This window comes from Gorilla gorilla, chromosome 2, assembly GCF_029281585.2.
Source record: "Gorilla gorilla gorilla isolate KB3781 chromosome 2, NHGRI_mGorGor1-v2.1_pri, whole genome shotgun sequence".
Lineage (NCBI taxonomy): Eukaryota > Metazoa > Chordata > Mammalia > Primates > Hominidae > Gorilla > Gorilla gorilla.
Window position 1 is genome coordinate 137040282 of NC_086017.1, and position 17452 is coordinate 137057733.

Below are 17452 nucleotides of genomic sequence, written 5' to 3' on the forward strand. Positions count from 1 at the left end.
CCTAAGTTAGGTTTTCAATCTTGTCTACCTACTAAGTTAGGTTACAGTTCATCCACAAGACTCGAATATAGAAGTATGGAGCCCTTCTCAGGCCATATTTAGTTTGCTTTAATAATTCCCCCTTTTGGTCATTTTCTCTTTTTTGAGAGATTGACCAAAACTTTAGTCATTGATGTCACTATCACCATTGTAAATGTACTTATTTTGTCTGAAAACCCACTGAGAAATAGTAGAACAGTGGGTTTTGCAAAGGTAGGAACAAGGATTGAGGGGAGGGTACCTCCTTAATGCTGGAACATCCTGTTTATAAGAGAAAAACAGACCTAGTCTGTTCTAGTCTAGGATCTGTGTCCTTCCTTAAAGTCTTAGCTCAATTATGTCACATTTAGTATAAGCAACTCCATTTTTGTTTGGTTTGGTCTGTTGGAGTCTAGTGCATGAGCTCAGTCCAAAACAATGGCCTCCTATAATTTTGTTTTTTTAAAAAAATCCCCCTTTTTGCTGGGTTCTCACTTAAGTGAGAGTGTAACCAAAACTTAGGGCCATAGCACCACTTTCAGTTACCATCATTTTGGGTTTCTGGTCTCAGCATGTCATTCAAAGCTTACAGTGTCCTCATGGTCCCATGTTTCTTTCGGCTGGGCTCAGGAAGGACAAGGCAGCCATCCTGGTTCTCCATGAGTCCATGCTTAATTAACATCAGAGTTATATTCTCTTGAATACCAGTTGTTTTTCCAAATTAGGTGCATAGCACTGATAACTGATGGGTCATAACAGGCAATTTGAAGTAGACCATGCATTTCATTCAAATTGTATAACTAAAAAATTTCAGTATTGGCTGATTTACTGTGAAAATCTGACAAAGTATTTTCTTGATATTTAATTAATTTTTGTTCTACTTAGGTTAGCAATTTTATAACCTAGTCAGTCTTTTCATTAAAGTTCCAGGAATTCTTACCCAATTCAAATGATTCTAAAGTTATTAGAAACCTGCACTCCAGAGTGCTTTTTAGGGTCCATTTCATCCTTTCATGAGTCTCCTAAAAGACACCATATTCTAGGATTTTACGTGCTTGTGAAGTTTTCAAAAACTGCATCAGCATTAAGCAATTAACTGTGGAAATGACTTTAAATACTAATAGTCAAAGGCACAATATAAATAGTAATTTGGTTATTTCTGTGGCCTACAGTAACTTAACATAATAACCATAATTATGATTGATAGCATATACTCAGACATATTAGAATTTTAGAAATCCCATGCAATTTTAGAATATACATTAATATCATTCACTAAATGTAATCTGAAGAAGGTTAAACATTATTTCTTTGACAAGGCTTCCTATGTAATAACATATCAAATAATCCTTTTTACCTCTCTTTTGGATGCTTCAGCGGCTCTCTGTAGCATCCCAAAGTTAAGGTCAGAAAAGACTATTTTGAAGCTGAAATTTGATTTTGGAAAGCCTATCAAATATGTTAAAGGTTTAAAACACTTGGTATTATGCTTAATCAGTTTAACCATGAGGTGAGATTCTTATAAACCTTTTATCACCCTCTACAATTTTTGTAAAAGAGCAGATCAGTGCTTTAAGACAACCATTTGTGCTTTTATTTCAATGTTCAATTTATGGAAAAACTGAATAATACCCCTTTAAATTTAGTCAATATGTTCAAACACAGAATATTTTTACCAGATTAATTTTTAGAAACCTTCCACAACTTGTTCAGACCCTTAGCTTCTTCTTATCTAATTTGAAACAATCCTTTAGCCCTCTAAACTAGGCAAAAATTTACATTTCCATCCCTTCTTATAATCTTTTACCAAAAACACATTTCACTCTCCTTACACACCTTGCATGTAAAACTATTTTTTAGTAGTTTTAATTATATGTTACAATGGTAACTCTTAGCAACTTTTACTTTTGGTGCATAAATTTCTTTTCATGAATCCTTTCACAATGTACACACACCATCTACAACATGCTTGGACTTTCTGACTTGTCCTAAACATCCCTTTTTTTAAACAACTAGTTATTTTATTTTAGGACAAAAATTTACCATACGAGATCCTTTCCTATATAAAATCTCTTTTCTGTATAACCTTCTTTGCATAGCCAAGATGCATGGCTAATTCCACATGTCCCCAGGCCTTATCTAGAATCTAATGTCTCCAAAGTAGGTAAGTTGAACAATTTTCAAAAGTCAAAGCAGTTTATAACCTTAAAGCATTTAGCAAATCTAATATCTGACCTGTCTATATTAGACCAAATATCTTTATTTTACCAATAATCTTTAAAGCTGTTTTTATTTCCCAAAGATTACTAAAGTTATATAAACTAAGACATTACAGTTTTTACTTTCCTGACAAAATATTTGATTTAAGCACATATTTTTCTTTAGGCCAATTAATTAGAGCTCTCTTATATAAACATTACACACTCAACACATATATAACTACACAGGCAGAACAAAAGAAGACCCAGTAGTTTCTCAACAGGTGCTGGAGAGGATGTGGAGAAATAGGAACACTTTTACACTGTTGGTGGGACTGTAAACTAGTTCAACCATTGTGGAAGACAGTGTGGCAATTCCTCAAGGATCTAGAACTAGAAATACCATTTGACCCAGCCATCCCATTACTGGGTATATACCCAAAGGATTATAAATCATGCTGCTATAAAGGCACATGCACACGTATATTTATTGTGGCACTATTCACAATAGCAAAGACTTGGAACCAACCTAAATGTCCATCAATGATAGACTGAATTAAGAAAATGAGGCACATACACACCATGGAATACTATGCAGCCATAAAAAAGGATGAGTTCATGTCCTTTGTAGAGACATGGATGAAGCTGGAAACCATCATTCTCAGCAAACTATTGCAAGGACAAAAAACCAAACACCGCATGTTCTCACTCATAGGTGGGAACCGAACAATGAGAACACTTGGACACAGGAAGGGGAACATCACACACTGGGAACTGTCGTGGGGCGGGGGAAGAGGGGAGGGAAAGCATTAGGAGATATACCTAATGTAAATGACGAGTTAATGGGTGCAGCACACCAACATGGCACATGTATACATATGTAACAAACCTGCACATTGTGCACATGTACCCTAGAACTTAAAGTATAATAAAAAAATAAAAAGAAGAAGACCCAGTAGTTTCTATGTCTCTTAATTGGATTATTGGGTTTAGGGTGGAGTCCTTGGAAGGACAGGGCCAGGAAAGCATGCAGTTTCTAGGGCCTAATATAATAAGCAGTCACAGCTGGAAGGCAAAACCGACCTTCAAAAATTAAGGGTCTCATTTTTATACCATTTGATCTGGTATAAAGAACAGAGCCTTAGATTTTGAGAGTGATCTATCCATTTCCAATGCCTGGGGTTCCATGAAGAAAACAGGTTTTTTTTTCCCAAAATGGGGTCTCTGGCACCTCTTATTTTTCCCAAAGAGCCCAAGGCTGTTAGAGCTTGAATATCTGCTTTTAATTAAGCTGAATTTTAACCATAGTGCTCTTTCTAAAAACTCCTTTTAAATTTCTTATTACCTGACTTTAGCCAGGCCAAATGGCCAATATTTCTGGCTTCTGAACTTTACCAATGGTAACCTTACAGATGAAACCAACAAAGCTCAACTAAGGATATGACTTAACCACAAGTGTACTAGGTGTTTTCAAAGAGGTGGTAAGCAGTTTTTACAAAACCTGGAATTTTTAAAGGTAGCTCAGAGAAAGGAAGATTTAAGAAGGGAAGCTAGAGGTTGTTCATGGACGGGAAGAAAATCAGGAAGTGGTAAAAGTCACACAGGTGTTAACCAGAAAGTACTCATTCTCTAAGCTTGGAATCAAACCCAGACCACCAATGTGAAAGGACAAAACCTTAGCTACTGAGCTACAATACTGGGCAGTCTCCATTGCCCTTCCCAGAAGGAGTCTAGAGTAGTTAATTTTGAGCTTGCAAAGCCTTTCAACTACTCAAGATAATTTTTAGAGTTTGCTGTGACATGAACCCTAAAATTCCTGTCCCCTGGAAGGCAGAGACCAAGAGAAAGTACCACCACGAAGTTACAAGTTCAAGCTACCAAGGACATAAAACAAGATGGAGACCTAATCCAGTTTTTGTTTGTTTGTTTGTTTCAGGGACCTGCTGCAACACAAAAGAAAAAAAAATTAATGCACTCTAGTGTATTTGTTGTTTATTTGGAATGTACCACTGTAAGTTATCTTTAGTAACATTTCGCTGTTTCTGTAAGACTTTGCTGCCTCCCGGGCCTAATGTATAAGCCAGAAGGAACTTGGTTTTCCAGAAATTAAGGATCCCATTTTTACCTAAAACATTGGCTTTACTATCAGGTTTCCTAGATGAACTTAGCCAATGAATTTTTTTTCCCACCTAAACACACAAGAAAAATGAAACAAAAGAGTAGAATACAAAAATCCCTGCAAATTTTTAAAAGCCAAATTTTACACCCCCTGTAATATTACCATTTATGACCAGTTCCTTTCTGACCCAGTCAGATGTAAGAGTCCTCTAACTGGATCCAAGCCAGTTAACTCCCAGATCAAATCCATTCCTGGACTCAGTCCAGTTTCTGTCATGACTTCCAAACCCAGCTTGGATCAGAAATTTGCTCAAAGAAACTGAGAGCTCAAAACACAAATCCACGGAGCTCCGAAATCCGAGAGAGAATTTACCCATGATCCCCAGCCATTCTGAGAGATCAATGGACACAAATAGATCCTGCAGTTACCTTGCTTGTTCACTCAGTACTCCTGGGGGTCGCTAGAAGCTGTACTTTGGATCCCGCTTCTGACTCCATGTTAGAAGAAAAACTTCAGCCAAATTAAATTTTAAAAAGTTTAATTGAGCAATGAACGCTTCACAAATTGGGCAGCCCTCAGAATCACAGCAGATTCAGAGAGACTCCAGGGTTGCCTCGTGGGCAGAACAAATTTATAGACAAAAAAAAAAAAGGAAGTGACTTGCAGAAATCAGAAGTGAGGTACAGAACAGCTGGATTGGTTACAGCTCGGCGTTTGCCTTATTTGAACACAGTTTGAACAGAGTGGTGTATGGGTGGTTGAAGTATGGCTGCTGGGATTGGCCAGGACTCAGCGATTGTTACAGGTGCATACTCCTAAGTTAGATTTTCAATCTTGTCCACCTATTAAGTTAGGTTGCAGTTCATCCACAAGGACTCAAACATAGAAGTACAGAGTCCTTCTCAAGCCATATTTAGTTTGCTTTAACAGCTTATTAAAGTGGGGTTTGTGAAAGATAAAGTAGCCCCAATATTCACCAGCATGGTACACGTTCCCTGCTTGTCTTAGCCTGTGTTTCTCATTATTTATCAAAAGGCATCACAGGCAACAGCTAGCTGGAGGATCCCTCCTGCAGCCAGGCTGATTGGGATCTCATGGGCTCCCTCTAGTGGGCAGACCATCCCCGCTGAAAGGAGGAGGCTCCTTGGTAGACTTGGATGACTAGGCAGCCTCTCTCCCAGGGACCTGGCTGTTTGCAATGTAGGCAGACATCTTGGGGTGAAGGGTTTCTTACTCTAGGTTCTTTAGGCTGTGGTTTAAAACAAGGAGAAGATGGTCCCTTTGGCTTTGGCCCCTGTAATTGTTGCAACTGAAAAGACATAAGCTTATTAGCTTTTTGTGCTTTTTCTTATTCTGGAGTCCTTTGAAAATGCTCAGCTAAAGCCACGAATTCAACCATGTCTGTCATTCCCCATCCAAGTTCATGCTTCTTAATGCAACTGCTAAATTCGGGACAAAGTTTGTTTATAAATAGAGCAGTTAATGCCATTTTAGTCCCTACAGGAAATTCTCCTTGCTGTCTTTTGAGTGCAGAATGTTTCACAAATAGTGTTTCTAAACCAGCTCTGCAATATGAAATGGGTCCGTCCTTTTTTCACCTGCAAGACTGTCTGACAGATGGATCCTTTTTTTGTGGAGAAGACTTAGGAACTGAATTTAAAAGGTTTTCAGTGTTCTTCCAGCTTGTTGTAGCAAGAAGGTTTTTTAAGGTCTTTAATATCCCCTCGGGTTCTCTCTATTCTGCTGCTTTCATACACCTTTGAGCTTTACCAGGTCCCAAAATCAAGTGAATAAATTGATGAAGTCAGAAGTTCCTGGATCATAAGCTCCTATGGGGATTCTAAATTCCTAGGTAAACATTTGAGGATTTTCTCTTGCATCAGGAAAGTATCTTATGAAGGCTCTAAGTTCAGCTTCAGAGCATGGAGTAAAAGTGGTTACAGCAGGCAGGCCTAGGTGTTCAGAGGGTCTCACTTTGTAAGACAGTTGTCCAACCTCTCCTTTTCATTTTCCTCAAGATGAAAAGGTACTTGAGCAAAACAATCAGTGGACTCAGGGTATTGAAGTAATGGCAAAGACAGCAAGGAGCAGTCAGAGTTAATTCAATGAGCGGCAGTCCTCCTTCCTCTGGTCCTCAGTTTGCTGATTAAGCTTTTTATTTGTCTCCTGGGAAGAAACCTTCAAGTTAGACACTCTTTGTTTAATCTTTTACATGTTTCTGCATACCAATTAAAAATGCATTCCGTTGTTCTTGTGGGTTTTTTCTCTTTGTATTTCTAATTTTTCCCTGAAAATAAACAATTTTATCTAAATTAAAACTTCTCAGCCTGGCACGGTGGCTCATCCTTGTAATCCAAGCACTTTGGGAGGCTGAGGGGGATGGATCACTTGAGACCAGGAGTTCAAGACAAGCCTGGGCAACAGGGTGAAACCCCATCTCTACAAAAAATACAAAAATTAGCTGGGGGTGGGGGGTGGTGTGCACCTGTAATCTCAGCTACTTGGGAGGCTAAGACAGGATAATCCCTTGAGCCCAGGAGGCAGAGGTTGCAGTGAGCCGAGATCGCACCATTGCACTCCAGTCTGGGTAAAAGGAGTAAAACTCTGTCTCATCAAACAAGCAAACAAACTTCCCCACTGTGGCTGCTGTAACTCTAAATTATTTTTGGTAAGGTTCACCCATTTCTCCAGAAAAGCCCTGATTCTGGGTCCATAGTTCATATACAAGAAATTGACTAGAGTCCCAGATGGGGGAGTTCTAAGCTCCTTGGATCCCAGTGAACCCATGATTCCCTATCTCCTAGGAACCCTACCTACCACACCCAGTTCAGTTTCTTCTTGACCCAGCCAGACATCTGAAACCTCTATAGGATCCAGTCCAGTTTAAAGATTTCTGAACCCAGTCTGGATCAAATTTCTCAAATAAGCTCAGAGAGCTCAGAACCCGAATGAGTGGAGCTCAGAATCCGAGAGGGCTCAACCCACCATCCCCAGTTCCAGGGGATCAGTCGGCACAATGGGCCTGGTGGGTGCCTTTGCTTTGCCACCCCCTGCTCCTAGGGGTCACTATGCTCCTCTTTGAGTTTCTTCACATTCACTGATCTGTTGAAAAGGGAAAACCTCAGGCAAGCTTAAATTTATCAGGTTTATTTAAGGGGAAAAAAACTTGCAAGCTGGGCAGCCCTTAGAACTAGAACAAGTTCAGAGAACTCCTGCCTGCCACATGGTCAGACAGCATTTATGAACAGAAAACCAACATGGAGCAAAAAGAACAACTAAGTTGGCTACAGCTCAGTGTTTTATCTCACTGGGTCGGCTGACTGCCTACTATGACATAAAGCTCAAGCCTTAACTAACCAAACTCAGCTATTTGTTGCCTTAGTATACTCTTAAGGAAATTAGTGACATTTAGCATGAGTGACTCCATATTGGCTTGGTCTGCTGGATGCAGGAGAGGAGCCTGATCCAAATCAATGGCCCCTACAAATGTTACTGAAGAGTTCTAAGGAGGGTTCCTGAAGTGGCTGTGGCCATGAGGGCCCGCTTGAGGCTGAAGATGGGAAGCGCACACATTCTTATATTCTCCATTCTCTGCAGTTGGTGTTTGCTTATTCCTGGGCTGGCCACCACCTTTTGTAATTGCTGTAGCTTTTTGCTTTATTTTTCAAATTAGGTTATTAAAAATTAACTATGCACTCTTTGACCCAGCCATTCCACTTCTGTGTATTTTACCCAAGAGAAATGAAGATATACATCCACACAAAGACTTGTAGAATGTTCACAGCAGCCTATTCACCATAGTCAAGACCTGAACACAAGTCAAATGCCCACCAATAGGAGAATGAATAAAAAAATTAATACTTTTATACAGTAGAGTATTATTTATTAATAAAAAGGAAGGAATACATGCAGCAATATTATGTTAAGTGACAGAAGCCAGACTCAAAATAGTACATGCTGTGTGACTTTTCTACAGGATGTTTGAGATCAGATAAAACTAATGTATGGTAATAAAAGTCAGCACAGTCATTGGGTGAGGGTGGGGTTGACCGGAAAGCAACCCCAGGAGATTTCTTGGTGCAATGAAATGTCCTCTAGCTTGTTCGAGATAGTGGCTGTGCAGGTTGTGAAACTGCCAAAACCCATTAAACACAACATGTAAGATCTGTAAACAGAAATTATTATAAGGTTAAAATTAACTACAAAATGAATATGTGCTTGGTATAAAACACGAAACAATCCAAAAATGAATAGAGAAAAAGTTAACAACCCACTCACCCTCTTTGGACTTCCCTGAGGCAATTGTTATTACTGTTGTTTGTGTACAGAACTGAAGGCCTGTTACTATCCTGCAAAAACTCTTGTTACTATTCAAGCATCATGCCTGTAATCCTAACACTTTGGGAGGCCAAGGTGGGAGAATCACTTGAAGCCAGGGGTTCAAGACCAGCCTGGGCAAAACAGTCTCTACAGATTTTTTAAAAAATATATTAGCCAGGCATGGCAGCATGCAGCTGTAGTCCTAGCTGCTTAGGAGGCTGAAGCAAGAGTACGGCTTGAGCCCAGGAGTTTGAACCTGGGTGACAGAGTGAGATTCTGTCTCTAAAAACAAAAACAAAATGAAATTGATATTGAAACTTTCAGTTCAAATTTAGGCTTGTAACATTTTATGTAGCTTCTTTGGTCTCAATAAAAAAATAATTTGAAAACAAGAAAGATTCTAAGAAGATAATTAGATAAGTGAAATAATGACATTCAATAGGTTTGAAATATAAAATTAGAAACACCTTCCAAAAATTAGATTAAAATGATGAATAAATGGAAAATAACATAAAAGATGAAAGGTTTAGAAAATCCACCCATGAATCAACCCAACATTGAACAATAAGTGAAGTCGCATATATTCTAGTTGACTTCCAGTTACTGTATGAAACTTTTTTCATTTATTAGACATGTAGGGAATAGACTGACCACTGAACTGAGACATTCTCAGACAATCACAGCGTTCAATCACAGACAATCGCAGACATTCTCAGACAATCACAGTGTTGTGCCTTCTTAGCTACGGCCCCAGACTCCACCACAGCAGGTGGGAAGTTCAGCCAGTTCCATTTCAGACTTGAAGGGCCAGGACACCCAGATGGCAAAGACTGGCCTCATGTCCACTAAGGATGAGTTGCAAAGCAGACATTCATGAGAAAGGGAAAGGAGAGATGCTGACAACCACATCCACACAGCTCTTGGACAAGGAAACTAGGATGCAAATAACAACAGCATCTTGGAAAAAAGAGGTGCTGCACTTGAAAGGAAGACAGGAACCCACTTTTAAATATTTTATTCCCAATGAAACATGAGACAATGAAACAGGAGCACTTGTTAACTCAAAGAAGGACTGAAAATATGCCCCCTTCCTCAAAACTCTTTTTTAGAAGCCACTGGAGCACGGAATCCAGAAAAAAAAAAAAAACCAGAACAAACAAAGGAACAGCAAGATCTGGATGCAGGAGCCGGTGGGGCGGGTACTGGTACAGGACACGGGCTACAGTCAGTCTCAGGATGCCTGCAGCCTGGGCAGCCAGAGGCCCTGTGCAGCAGGGCAGAGGTGCTGGTGCACAGTGGGGTTGACAGAGTCTGCAAGATGAGGCACCTTATAAAGGATATGGCCATGTACTTGACAGGTCTAATGCAGCATTTTGAAAAAATAAATAAAGATCAGTGCACCAAAATCAAGCAAATTTTAAAATGAGGTCATCACTAACTCTAAGCAAAACAAAAAGTTGGACTAGGAAAAAAACCCACCATATACTACTATTGCGTTTGCAGTGTGGTACATAGTCTTAATAGACTACTAATGTATTAGACTGTAAAATTTATCAATATTTTACTACATCCGTACTGGGAGATTGGAGGGTTGGGGAGAAAGGGAAAATGCAGAGAAGGGGGCTGGCACAAGGAATAAATCTTCATCTGTCCTGACAAACACTCCGCAGAGCATATCAGAAATTACTCATTGGGCAATAGCTGTGCAAGCGTATTATTTGGAAGCACTTATTAATGTGTTTGGTATTTCCACTCTTGTTGGATGTGTGCAGCAGGCCCACTTCAGGTGCAGAAGGGGAGGTCTATTGTCTCATCCTTGTACACCCAGCACCGCCAGGGTGTCTGCAGAAGGCAGGGCTTAGTGAGCTAATGAACAGGCAAACACATACACGTCCTTTGGATATCCCTCTGCCACATTCAGGGGGCAGGGGTCTGTGTGTAGGGAACCTGCTCCTAAGGCAGTTGGCTGTTGTCTACCCCACCCCCCCACACACACACCTAGGCTGGACTTACCCTCTCAGGCCCCAAAGGTCAGGCCAGGTAGGGCTGGGACAGCCTCCCTAGCAGGCCCTGATGGCTAAGGAAGCAGGGATGTAGGCCGAGAAAGAGAAGGAGGGAGACACAGGGGTTGCAGGCTCTGATTTCAGGTCCATGCTGGGGCCCTGATGGCTCATGCTAGAGATGGGTATCATGCTTGCAAAGTTCTACAGGAAACAGGAACATGGGCACCGTGTCCCCGGGCTGCCTGGGTCCTCCCCGCCAAGTCCAGTTCTGCTTAGACTCACACGCGGCCATCTCTCCATTATAGGGTTACTCCAGTGAGTTTAATTACAGCACTGATTCCCTGTGCTGAGGGTTCAGGACAGGCAAAGAGCTGCCCTTGACTTCCGGGATTCTTAGGTTCCCCATGGCACTGATACTGTGGACTTGTGAAATTTCATTTCTGATAAGATTGCATAAATCCCAATGAGGTCACTGTATTAGTCTGTTCTCGCATTGTATAAAGAACTACCTGAGACTGGGTAACTTATAAGAAAAGAAGTTTTAATTGGCTCATGGTTCCACAGGAAGCATAGCTGGGAGGGCTTCAGGAAACTTTCAATCATGGTGGAAGGCAAAGGGAAAGCAGGCACATCTTACATGGCCAGAGAAGGAGGAAGAGGAGAGAGAGGCAGGAGGTGCCACACACTTTTAAACAACCAGATATCATGAGAACTCACTACACCAAGAGCAACAGTGGGGATCTGGCCACACGATCCAATCACCCCCCACCAGGCCTTTCCTCCAACATTGGGGATTACAATTTCAGGTGAGATTTGGGCGGGGACACAAATCCAAACCATATCAGTCACCTTCTAATGAAATGCTTATTAATGAGGTCGAGAGCTTTGCAATTGGTGCAGAGGGCATACACCTGGGAGAGTTTTTTCTATAAGGGTTTTTCGCTGAAGCTTCCTGAAAGTATTGGTGTCTTTATGTTGTAATGGGTGGGCCACTGAGTTCAACCAACATTTAAACAAGCACTTGCTATGTATTGGCCTGGATGAAAAAGGCAGAGTCCCTGTGCTCCAGAAGTTCAGAGTCAGGGAAGGGAGATGGATGTGTCCAATCCATTCATTCTCTTGATAAATGTGTACTGAGCACCTAGTATATGTTGGACACTGTCCCAGACACTGAGATATAGCAAAGAACAAAATTTCAGAAAAACACCACATAGGACTTACCTGACTGGGAACAGACAATAAGCATAATAAAGACGGGAATTATCAGCTATATGAAATGGAGAAAAATAAAGTAGGGGAGAGGAGAGGGAGAGTTGAGGGAGGTTGCATTTTAAAAAGAGTGGTGAGGGAAGCTTCATGATAGAGTGATAACTGAGCGGAAACCTACTGAAGGAAAGTGAGTCAAGTACACCCAGGGGAAGGGCACACCAGGGGGAGGAGCATCTGGAGGGAAGGGCACACCTGGATGAAAAGTACAACTGGGGGAATGGTGTACCTGGGGAGTGAGTGTACCTCAGGAAAGGGTGCAACTGGGGAGAGGGAGCACCTGGGGGAAGGGTACACCTGGCAAGTTGGTACACCTGGGAGAAGGTTCACCTGGGGAGTGGGTGCACTTGGGGAGAGGGTACATCTGTGGAGAGGGCACAGCTGGGGGAAGGGTACACCTGGGGAGGGGGTGCACCTGGGGAGTGGGTGCATCTAGGAAGAGGGTGCACCTGGGGGAAGGGTGCACCTAAGGAGTGGGTATACTTGGGGAAATGGTGCACTTGGGGGAAGGGTACACCTGGGGAGAGGGTGCACCTGGTGGAAGGGTATACATGAGGAGTGGGTGCACCTGGGGAGAGGGTGTACCTAGGGAGTGGGTACACTTAGAGAAAGGGTGTTCCTGGGATGTGGGTGCACCTGGGGGAAGGGAGTACCTGTGGAAAAGGTGCACCTAGAAAAGGTACACCTAGGGGAAGGGTGTACCTAGGGGAAAGGTACACCTGGGGAGTGGGTGCACCTGGGGAGTGGGTATACCTGGGGAAAGGGTATACCTGGGAGAAAGGTACACCTGGGAGGTGGGTGCACCTAGGAGATGGACACACCTACGGGAAGGGTTCATCTTGGGGAGGGATTGTCTCATCTCCCTATCCTTTCCCTCCCCTTGTCATTCAAACCTCTAAAATACAAGCTTTTCTCAACTTGGGGCTTGGGGACAAGGTTCACAGAGTCAGTAACCATTAGAAGCAGTATGTAATCATTTGTGTGTACTGCATACAGTGGCATTTTTCTCTAGTGAGACAATTTGTGACTTTAGAATGAGCTTTTTCCCAAAGATTGAGAATCCTGGGATGTTTATTCAGTTTCACTCATGAATGCAATGGTTTATTAAAGAATACATTTCCAGAGGAAGTGATGGTCAGAGACACTTGCTAAGCTTCTAACAGAAGCTTGCAGCCTTGAAGGCTGCCTGCCTCCTCCTGGAGGTCATACCCAGATCTATGCTGGACACCCAGGTTGTGCAAAGCTCAGAGGTCAGCAAGGCTGCCTCTGCCAGCTCCTTTCATGGAAGCTGAGGCACAAGCCTGACAACTTGTTCACTTGCAGCTGACTTCATGCTTTTTGCTTTTAGCACATACTTGAGAGAATGTTTCAACTGGAGTCCAATCAGACCAGCCATCCTACTTTGCCATTTTATCACAACCTCAGCACATACACAGGAAAGTTTTAGCAGTTCAACAGAACATTTTTAGTCATTTGGCAGAAGCAGTATGCCAATTTGCAACTTTGCTGGAAATTTCCCAATATACAATCTCTGCTAATGAGCTCATTACAAAACTTCTCACAGCCTCCCTGGGGGATTGTACTAGGAACTAGATGTATCCAAGGCACTAATGTTGTTTCTAGATATTTTATTTTTATTGTGATTGTAAAAGAGATCTTTGTTCACTTTATTTTGTAAAGGGTTATTGCAAGTATATATAAATGCAACTTATCACCGTGTTTATTTTATATCCAGCCACTTTATTCTCTTACTATTATCCCTAAATACTTGCTACGTCTTTGAGGAATGCCCATATTTTTCTGCCCTGTGGACATCACTTCTTGACCAATAAATTGGGAGTTCAGTGCTGGATTCTGAGCAGGGAAGTGATGTGTGCCTTCTAAGCAGAAGCTCTCTGGGTATCTGTTACTGCTTTTAAAACCATCCCACTGTAATCCCAGCACTTTGGGAGGCCGAGGTGGGCAGATCACGAGGTCAGTAGATCGAGACCATCCTGGCTAACACGGTGAAACCCCGTCTCTACTAAAAATGCAAAAAAAATTAGCCAGGCATGGTGGCGGGCGCCTGTAGTCCCAGCTACTCGGAAGGCTGAGGCAGGAGAAGGCGTGAACCCAGGAAGTGGAGCTTGCAGTGAGCCAAGATCGCGCCACTGCACTCCAGCCTGTAAGCAAGACTCTGTCTCACAAAAAACAAAACAAAACAAAACAAAAACACCATCCCAACACAGAGTGGATTAAAATAATGGTTCATTATGATGTAATGGCCCTGTGGACTGGGTGCGGTAGTTCTTTCTTAGGTTTCTTATGTGTCGTAGTCAGTTTCTGGCTGCGGCTGCACACCACCTGAAGGCTCAGCTGGGCCGGATGTCCAAAATGGCCGAGTTGCACAGTAAGCAGTGGATTCTGACTGTCACCTGGAGCCTCAGTGGGGGCTCTTCACTGGAGCACTCACATATGGCATCTCCACATGGCTTGGGATTCTCACAGCCTGACAGCTAAATTCCAGGAGGGAACATTATCAAGAGATCCAGGCATCTTACAAGCCCAGCCTCAGAAGTCCTAGAATGTTACTTCCATCACAATCCATTGGTTAAGCAAGTCACTAAGGTTAGTCCAGACTTTGTTAGTAAGACAAAGGCAAGATTCTAGTACTTGGTGTAAGAATCATCCAGCACATACAGGGAGGAAAGAAATTGATGGTGACTGTCTTTGGAGACTATCCATACCGAGCTTTAAAAACCATTACCTGGTTCCGCAAGCTCTTTTCCTTGGCCATGAGGCCAGCGTGTCCCAGGTAAGGGCCGCTAGAACTCATTGGACTGATTCGTTCATTCGGGTATGCATTTTAAATTAATAAACACTTACTGAGTCTCCACTGAGTGCATACAGGATGGAATCAAACCAAACCAAGGCCCTCTTCAGCTATACCCACGTCTGGGGCACAGGAGGGATAGTGGGGGCAGGCTGTGCTTGTTAGGCAGATGAGTTCAGAACTACAGAGTGATGCAAATATTAACACCTATGTAGAACTTACTGTATGCCAAACACCATTTTACATACTTTACACATTGTGCTTTGCAGCAGAACCTGAGAAACACGCTCATCAAGTCCAGGAAATAAATAGAGGTATCAGCTGTCACTTTTTTATTGTAAAATTTTTTAGTAGTGCAATAAAATAAAAGCAAAATAGAATACATAATTATTAAGAGAGAAGACATAAAACATTACTATTTTCAGATACAATGATTTTGATCTGCAGAAGTCTCAAGAGAATAAACAGAAAAATTCCTAAAATTAGTAAGTAAAGCCCTAGCTCCATCACGTACAAGCCTTATGAGCTTAGGTCACTCACTTCCTCTCTCTTCTCTCATCTGAACCTCTGTAGGGCCCTGGAAATGGGGATCTCCTGCCTTGACAGCTCATCAGTACGTGTGAAAAGCCAACAAGAGTGGATATGATAGGAACTGCAATCACACAGCACTTTGGAGAGTGTGAAGATTGGTGCTCACAGCAGAAGTTAACACACTGATGCTGTGATCACTGTTCAGTAGGTGGAATGGTCCTTAGTGATCCTTGAAGAGTAGCTGCAACTGGAAGACACAGAATGGAGAGGGTGGATCATGCAAATGAAAAGATGGGCTCCAACATTCAGCGGAAGGAACTTATGGTTGGTTCCCCCGTTTTTTTGTTGGCGGTGGTGGTTTATTTTCATTCCCCATGCCCGGTCCTTCTGATGGCACTCACTGATTTGGCTCTAGGGCACAAGTCTATGTTGCATGCAGTCCTGGTGTGACAATCAATTGAGGCATTTCCTGGGCGAGGAGCTGGGACACGGGCCAAGCCAATCAGACTCTGGTTCCCCCAGGACGCTGAGTCTTAGTGGAGCCATGCCAAGACGGAAACAGCTGACCTGCTGTGCTGCTGCCACGGCTCCCTGAGGAGTGTCCCTCAGTTCCTAAGAGGGGACTGTCTGCACGCTGGCTCTTACGGGTTGATTTTGCACTTTTTCTTTGATTCTGAGAGCTACCCACATCCTCTCCAATTCTTGCTCCAGTCAACCAGACACAGTTTCTATTGCTTGCAGTGGAAGATATGCCCATGCAGAAGGCATCAAGGCTCTTGGGAAGATGGGGAGTGGCATGTGTTCTCATGGTGTTCACAGCTGCACATGGGAAACACCTCATTGCCTTCGCACGACAAACCCAAGAGGGAGGGGGTTCCTTCCCCCATTCTGCAAATGGAAAAACTGAGGCTCAGAGGGGAAATTGATCGCTCAGTGTCACAGCCAATGAATGACAGAGGGAAAGTTGTGGTCCAGGGCTGAGTCCGGGTTCCACAGTGTGTAGATGAATTTCTTCAACCCCTTCATCGTGTGACGAGAGCCACAAGGTCTCCAGGCCTCCTGGACACGACAGGTGTTTGCTCACAAACTGAAACTTTCTCTGCTGGGTCACACCCTCCTCGCCCGTCCCTATTCTTGGTGCAGGGCATGAGCTGGACCCTGGAAGACCTATGGGTATTCAACTTTCAGAAAGCCTTGGCGAGGTCTAGTGATGAAATAATTTTGTCATTTGGCATGTCGACAAAAAAAAATTTGAATTTTTCGGCCATAGTTTCATTTCCATAAATCACTTCATTCTTATCCTAATCCTTCCCCAACTGTTTGTCAAAATTCCCATCAAATATTTTTCCACTTGGAAGACTGATTTTTAACACCCATACCCCACCCCCACCAGGCCACGGTGTGGACATTTTTCATTCCTAAAGTCAGGAAGCCAGAGACGTTTCCAAGAGAGATCAAAGCACTTGCTGGCCACGTTGGAAAATGAGAAGGGAGGATAAGGGTGTGAAGGGGCATCCTGCCTCCAGGAGGGACCCCCTCCAAGTGAGTTAAGAGATGTGGGCCAGGAGGGCTGAGCAGTAGCATCCACTGGGAAGCCCTGGGCTCCAGGACCAGCCCTGTAGCTGCCTCACTGGGCAAGCCCTTCCAGCTGGCCTCGGAGGACATGGACCATCTTCCCGGGCTTGGCTGTGTATCCCAGTGGCACCATGGAGTAGCCAGGGCCCTTGGCCAGGCCACTAAACTACACCGTACCACCCTTGTCATCTGTTGCATGCAGGCATCAGAATTTACCTTTAAAGAAGTGTTTCTCAAACTTGAGTCACTTAGTTTTCATGGCATATTTATACACTATATGTGCGATTATTAAAAGTTTCCTTTAAATCAAATTATTGCCTTTGTTTAAATATCTTTCTGTAACTTGCACATATCATCACTGAAGATGGAAAACCAGTATCACATGCCGTAAACAAAGGGTAACTAAACAAAATAGCACAACTATAAAATAACAGATTTCATATGTCCCCTAAAATCAACTTGTGTACTACCAGTGATATGTACACCCAGTTTTGGAAACACTACTTTAAGGGGGTTGGGATATGAACTCAAATACCTCCAACTCTAATATCCCCAAGTCCTTCAATTATCAGGGGTTTCTATTTCATAATTTAAAAAACAAGCAGCCTGA

General features: G+C 42.7%; 1 protein-coding gene and 1 long non-coding RNA gene across 4 annotated transcripts in view; one reads left to right on the plus strand and one right to left on the minus strand.

Moving 5' to 3' along the window:
* ALDH1L1 (aldehyde dehydrogenase 1 family member L1) overlaps positions 1-4968 on the minus strand; it is a 94614-nt gene extending 89646 nt beyond the window's left edge. For 2 of the 3 annotated variants that reach the window (XM_063704124.1, XM_055383861.2), the window contains exon 1: positions 4764-4965. The gene's annotated coding sequence lies outside the window, so the exon portion shown is untranslated. Of the gene's footprint in view, positions 1-4763 lie in introns of all 3 variants that reach the window. The other variant, XM_063704125.1, reaches the window with a different exon arrangement.
* Positions 1-17153, plus strand: part of LOC109026282 (uncharacterized) — a 29787-nt gene extending 12634 nt beyond the window's left edge. The window contains exon 2 of the long non-coding RNA XR_002005257.4: positions 15310-17153. This is a non-coding gene — a long non-coding RNA (uncharacterized lncRNA). The remainder of the gene's footprint in view (positions 1-15309) is intronic.
* The last annotated feature ends 299 nt before the right edge of the window (positions 17154-17452 follow it).